Here is a 6,853-nt window from a genome sequence, read left to right as displayed (position 1 = left end):
ATTTCAGTGGATGCAAACTCATTCTTAATGGATTTTGGAATTCCTTGTTACAATTTTCCTATTTATTGATATCGGGTTTTTGATCATACTGTTGTGTTAAATTCAACATCATGCAAATATCTTGCATTGAATTCAGGTTTGGGATGTATATCTTTCATAAATGTGTGGAATCACGAAGTTTATCAATTTGGAGATCACCTTTGGCCGAAAATTCCATATCTGTTGAGTGTTATGGCGAATAATCAACTCCTAGCTTTTCTTGTGAATGTCTTCACAACACCAGAAATCCTCTTGAGTGCTTGCAAGCGCTTGAGATATTTGTTGAATCAGGTTCCTCTTTTTCATCCATTACATCCTAACTAGTTTCATATGGTCGTTATACTAGCATTACTTTTCAATTCTTTTGATGATTGTGATTCTTGTATAGTTTGTCACCAGTTACAGGAAAATGGTTTATCACATTTGGAATGCGAGGAAGTTGATTATATCATTCAGAGCATTTGCAGAGCTATTCATTTTGATTTATCTTTGTTAAATACAAATCAAGAATATGATGTTTTAATAAATCCATCTGACCATGATTCTATCTCTCATGACTGTCATTCAACTTACCATTTTCCCATCATCACATCCAATGACAATGGTTTTACATCCTTTGATCTTCATGATTTAACATCTCATCCTTCGAGTACTTGTCAAACAATTGAGGCACTTCATCCTTCATTGATGGTCATGTTGGGTCCTCACTATCTTCACAAGACAGATGAATATGATCAGATCAATTGTCTCTCACAATATTCTCATCTGAACCTTGTGATTTTATTTCAAAATTTATCTTTTCAAAGATTTTGGGGTTTTCAAGAGGATTTTCACGAATTTTACAATCCAATCGTTGAATGTTTGGAGCAATATTACTTGGAAAGCTCCATCGCAAATAACAAGTTTCGATCTTTCCTCGTGGTTTCGAAGGAGTTCGGCATAGATGAGGACACATTCACAAGAATCTTTTGAGGTTTGTTGAATGATGGTTTTCATCGAAAAGGTAAGAATATGAACTGGTTAGAAGTAGTGGCTATGGCCTATCTTACTGCTAACAGGAAATACCTTAAACTTTTTTTGCAACTTATACAAGTGTTTATCTTTTTTGTTTCGCATTGCTTTATGTCAGTTTTAATCAATCATGTCTTTATGTATGCAGGTAGGGAGTAGCTACAATGGCTACATTGGAAATTTCATCATATGTGACCTCGACCTTCTAGCTATTTAGGTTAGGAGTAAGACTAGTTTCATTCTAGCTTCCCCTCTCTTGCACTCATTTTGCACATGTTCTCCTTAGTCTTTCTTGTGTTTTATTACTCTTATCTTGCATCATGTTTTGGTTTAGCTTCCTTTCGCTTGTCTTTTTGTTTTTCTTTCTTATTGTGTCATGTCTTTTCATTTTTGTTATGTTAATAAGACATTGCAGGAAGGATGTCCCATTTGGTCTTGAAAGACAATGTGGCCAAATAAAAAAGGTATTTGTGGCACTCCAACATTTGGCTAACCTTCAGTCCTTCTTCTCCGCCCTGGTTACACCTTTTGGTCGATGATGTTCTGACGAAAAATACGATCCTTGCATAAGGAAAGCTTTATGTCGAACCATGATATCTGGGTCTATTCTAGAAACCTTACGCCTTCTCTTGGTTTTTTATGTTTCAGTGTTTTCCATGCTTATCAAATTAAGTAGAGAAGGACAAGACGAAAATATAACGATAAAACCAAAATAAAATGTCTTTATATGCTTCTCTGAAGGAACAACCTCTTCTTCTCTCAATAAGTTGGGATCCCTCTTCTTCCCATGGAATGAATAAGTGCCTATGCATAGTCCTCTATAAAATACATAAATAAAGGAAAAAGAAGAGAAAGGCTTCCTTCAAAGAGAGGTGAAGCAAGAAACTCTGTTGGGGTGCTCTCCAGGCTCGTTGGCAGTGAAGAAATTCTTTGTTCATGTAGTGACTTTGTCAGGGTACTTTCTAGGCCTGCTAATATACGAACAACACCAGAGATGAAAAATAATACTTTGAAAATCCAAAGCTCGCGAACTATACTACTCTTCTATGATTTAAAACATTAATATATTGTTGATCTTATGTTTGTGTTCAACTAAGAAGGGACAATGGGGAATATGCTTATTTGTGGGGTAAGCAGGGAGACCAAAGTGATATGCATGATGAATCAACACTCCTCGAAGAACTAGACCCTGCACAAAAGAATCAACCTAGACAGAGAAGTTGGAGTTCTACCAGTGTGTCGCCAAGTGTTGTCACTGTGACAAAAACCCTCTAAAATTTTGCCAATACTTGAATTTTGGAGCCTACTATGGATCTTGTGATCGGTCCTTCCATAGTCACTTCTTGGTCAATCGATGCTTTGTTAAGTCTTCGAGCTTTCTTTTGGATCGTAAGTGTCGAAGTCACTTGCTCACACATGCTTAGTCTATAACGCTTTCATGAAAACATTCCTTCACGCAAGCTTGAACAAGCATGGAAAAATATACTAAGACAGTGACTGTGCAATATTCAACCCATGTCAGCAGTCAGTGAGCATGTTATTGACAGTTCCTCACTTTGTTTGTGATCACACTTATTTTTTGGTGAGTTTCTTCCACTGTTGCCTTTTGCGCACTTTCATCTTTGCAAGTTTTGTTTTCATGCTTATGACTATCATTTTTACTTGTGTTCACTTTAATTGGTGTTATTTTCATGTTATCTTCACTTTGGCATGTGTCTCTTTCACTGTCGTTTTCATATCGCAAGTGTCATTCACACTTTTCTCTTCATATAATAATTATCATCGTTTGGCATGTGGAGTGTCGCACAACACACGAAAGCTAGTTTTGGTGTGTTTCAAGGGGTAATATTTCCATTAATGAGTAGTAATCACCATGTAAACATCTATTGCACTCATTTCCAATGTTTTAAGCATTGTCGCACAAGTGTCTTCACGGTTGTTGCAAAGTGTATCTTTGGTGTCACACTTGTCATTGCAAAGTTGTTGCACTAAGGGAAGTTTGTTTTTCATGTGTTCTAGATGATCTATGTTGTGTCATCAAGTGTTCTAAGTGTGTGATCACAGTCAAGTCCTATCACTTCTCACATCAGCTTCATTGATCCCACACTTAGCCAAATTCAGAAAAACTTCTGACCAAGCAACTTAGCCTCATCTGGCCCTCGTGAACTGTGAATTGTGCAGTCTCAGCCCTCAAGCTACAACCCTGACCCTTGACACTGTGCAAAGCATAGTTCCTACCTCCTAGGCTTACGACTGCGTAGTCTCAATGCTCAACCCCGGATCTTGGCCTCCAAAAATGCACAATCATGCCCTCTATCTAGGTCTGAACTATGCAATACACAGTCTCTGTCCTCTAGCCTCAACCTTGAGCTCTTAAACTACGCACTTGCACAATCACCTAGCCACCGTGCCTCCTAGAACTATGCAATGGAAAAACTCAAGGCTCAAGCCTCCATCCCGTGTCCTTGAGTCCCTCAACTATGCAGTTCCTATGCCCAGGCCTCTAGAACTGTGCATTGCATAGTCTCAAGACTCAAGCCTTCAGATTGAGTCCTTAAGTCCCTCAACTGCACAATTCCTTGGCCTTTTTCCTCCCAAGAATGCGCAGTGAGCATCTTCAATCCTCAAGCCCTGGCCTTAAACTCTTAATCCCTTCAACTCTGCAATCTCTTGGACCTGGTCATCGTGAACTGTGCATTGCACAGTCTCAAGCCTCACTTCCGGACCTTGGCCTATGGAACTACGCATTCCCTTATCCAGTCACTCAATCAGTCACCAGTTCCATTCCTAAAAGGTAAGTTCATGAAACATGTTAGGTTTGGGGTTTTTCGAATTGATGTCGACCTATTATCAATGGTTTTCAGTTGCAGGTACTCTATCTTATCATGAAAGGATGATGAGGGAGGAAAGGGAGAAGGGGACCATGCGAGAAGACACATATGGAGCTGAAGAGATATGATGATCATCAAGCGAGAAGATGAAGGAACACTAGATTACAACAGAATATCAAAGATCAGGACTGCATGAAGACTCATTCTGATTAACAATCGTTTGGAGGGTGGATATGAAGAAAAAATCATATATCTAATGAAGATGAAGCATTGCACATCTCTTATTGAAGATAAAGGAGTAGAAATAATGAGTTGACATTTCCATGTCATCAAGAAGTCCTTTTCAACAATCTCATACCATGTCATGTCTTGAGTCATCATATACCACATCATTCTTGTGGATTATGTAATTTCTTATTCGTAAATGTTTGTAAAGTGGAAGTCCAAAGGAAATGTACAAAAGATGAAGAGTCATGTAAAGTTGAAAAGTTATAGGAAGTCAAACAGTAATCAAGGTAGTCAAAGAGTCACAAGGGAGGTGAAACAACACCCCGTTGGTTTTATATACACCCTCATTGTATGAGAAAAGGAATTTTGACCTTGGATTCTCCCAAATAAAATTAATCATAAAAATAATTTATTTCGATGAGAATCGAAAGAAATTCAGACGATCTTAATTCCTTCATTTAGACAATCATCAAATGTATAGTATAACTTTATGAAATTTCTATCGAGGTGGGATTCATCACCCTCCATATCTAAATCATTACAGAATTTTTGAGGTAAACAAAGGGTCTCAAAACAAAAATGTACAAAAAAATTAAAATTTATAAGAACTTATAGGATCCCATATGATGATGTCAACCATGGGGACGATTTACCATTTTTGGAGTAAAAATATACAAAGATTAAAAAATAAAAAATAAAAAATACTTTTTCAACTCAGATTTTCAACTTATCTCCCGATGAATTTACTCAAATTTTGAGTGGGGGTACTCAGGATGCAAGATTTAATTTTTCATCCAAGGAGTACCTAGGTTGCATACTTTCGATGGACCCTACTACACGAAAAATTTGAAATACATAAAAAAACGTGATTGTAATCAATTTTTTTATATATATCTCACATTTTTCGTGTGGTAGGGTCCATCAAAAGTATCCAACATGTGTACTCCTTGGATGCAAAATTAAATTTTGCATCCAATGAATGCTCCCGCTAAAAAATTAAGTAAAACCATATGGAGATAAGTTGAAAAAATAGTTTTTTATTTCTTCCCTCCAAAACTTGATGAGGTAATCTAATTTTATTTTATTATTTCCACTATTGTTTTATAATATTCCTTAGGAGGCCCATTTTAGACCTCAAAATTTCTCTAATGTATATATGTATGAAACGAAGAAAAATTCTAGTCCTACACAAAGGGCCAGAACTTATGTCGAGCATACAACATGGTAATTAAACTAGAAATAATAGTAACATAAGTTCATAATCTCCTCCAACAAAATATGGCATATAACCAGTTCCATGAAATCAAGTAAAAGATATGCATAGTATTGCATAAATCATTGAGGGTTTCTCCCCCAGCCCCACCCCACAACCCGCAAAAAAGGAAATAAATCTTGATGTTTTCTTTAACAGTCAAACTCAGAATCCAAGAGTTTAATTAAAAACAATAGTTGATCGAGTCCATGAAATAAAAATCAAGACATTGTCATGACACTAAGCCCTATCTAAACTAAATATTGCATAATATAGAAATTATTAAGGGTCTCTATCCTAGTAAGACGCCTTGCAATATTTTCTAAATAATTAACTATAAAAAACCGTAACTATGAACTCAACTACACCTGGATTAGAGACGAAATAACGAACTTTCACTGACGTGTGTGGAGAATTAATGCATGAGAGATGAAATGTCGTGAGTTTAGAACACTATACCTGCAAAATAAAATAAACCCACATATGAGAATTAACATATCTGTGAACATTCTGAGAAAGTAGTATAAAATGTCTATGATAGAAAGGAAATTATAAAATTGTGGCGTAGCCACCTGAAGGAGTATAGTGTTGAAGAACCCCTCCCCCATCCTCCCCAAGCAATAGAAAACCCTGACAAGAAAAATCATTATCAAATTAACCCAGATAGGATATGAGAGCTAGAATAAAAAAAACCAGGGATGAGTGACTTATCGACAAAATGGGCTTGTTTTGCACTCCCATCAACGTAGTCATATAAAATCTAACCGTGTCATGTGAGAATACAGGGACATGAATAAGAGTTATAAATTGTATAGAAATTAATTATGAGTGCATGCAATGAAAGGGCAAGGATTCTGGAATTGTACTTGAAGAAAAAGGTAGAAACCCTGGTAATTTACATCTCAAACCTCACATTAGAGAAATTTTGAGGTCTAAAATGGGCCTTAAAACAAAAAATGTACGACCAAAATAAACTTTATAAGAACAAATAAGATTCCAAATGATGATCTCAACCATGGGGGATGATTCACCATTTTTGGAGTAAAAAAGTAACAATATTAAAAAAAAAAACTACTTTTTCAACTCATATTTTCAACTTATCTCCCTACTGTTTTACTCAAATTTCAAGCAGGAGCACTCATTGGATAAAAAATTTAATTCCTCATCCAAGGACTACCCATGTTTCATACTTTTGATGGTCCCTGCTACATGAAAAACTTTATTGTAATCACATTGTTTCATGTATTTATCATTTTTCATGTAGCAGGTTTCATCAAAAGTATGCAACATGGGTACTCCTTGGATGAGGAATTAAATTTTGCATCCAACAAGTGATCCCACTTGAAATTTGAGTAAAACAGTAGGGAGATAAGTTGAAAAATAGTTTTTCCTTTTTTCCCTCTAAAATTTGATGATGTAATCTAATATTATTTTATTATTTGTACTATTATTTTATAATATTCCTTAAGAGGCCCATTTTAGACCTCAAACT

Source organism: Pinus tabuliformis, chromosome 2_1, assembly GCF_031772625.1.
Source record: "Pinus tabuliformis cultivar Carrire ecotype Pingquan chromosome 2_1, CPIR1, whole genome shotgun sequence".
Classification (NCBI taxonomy): domain Eukaryota; kingdom Viridiplantae; phylum Streptophyta; class Pinopsida; order Pinales; family Pinaceae; genus Pinus; species Pinus tabuliformis.
This window is presented reverse-complemented; position numbering follows the sequence as displayed.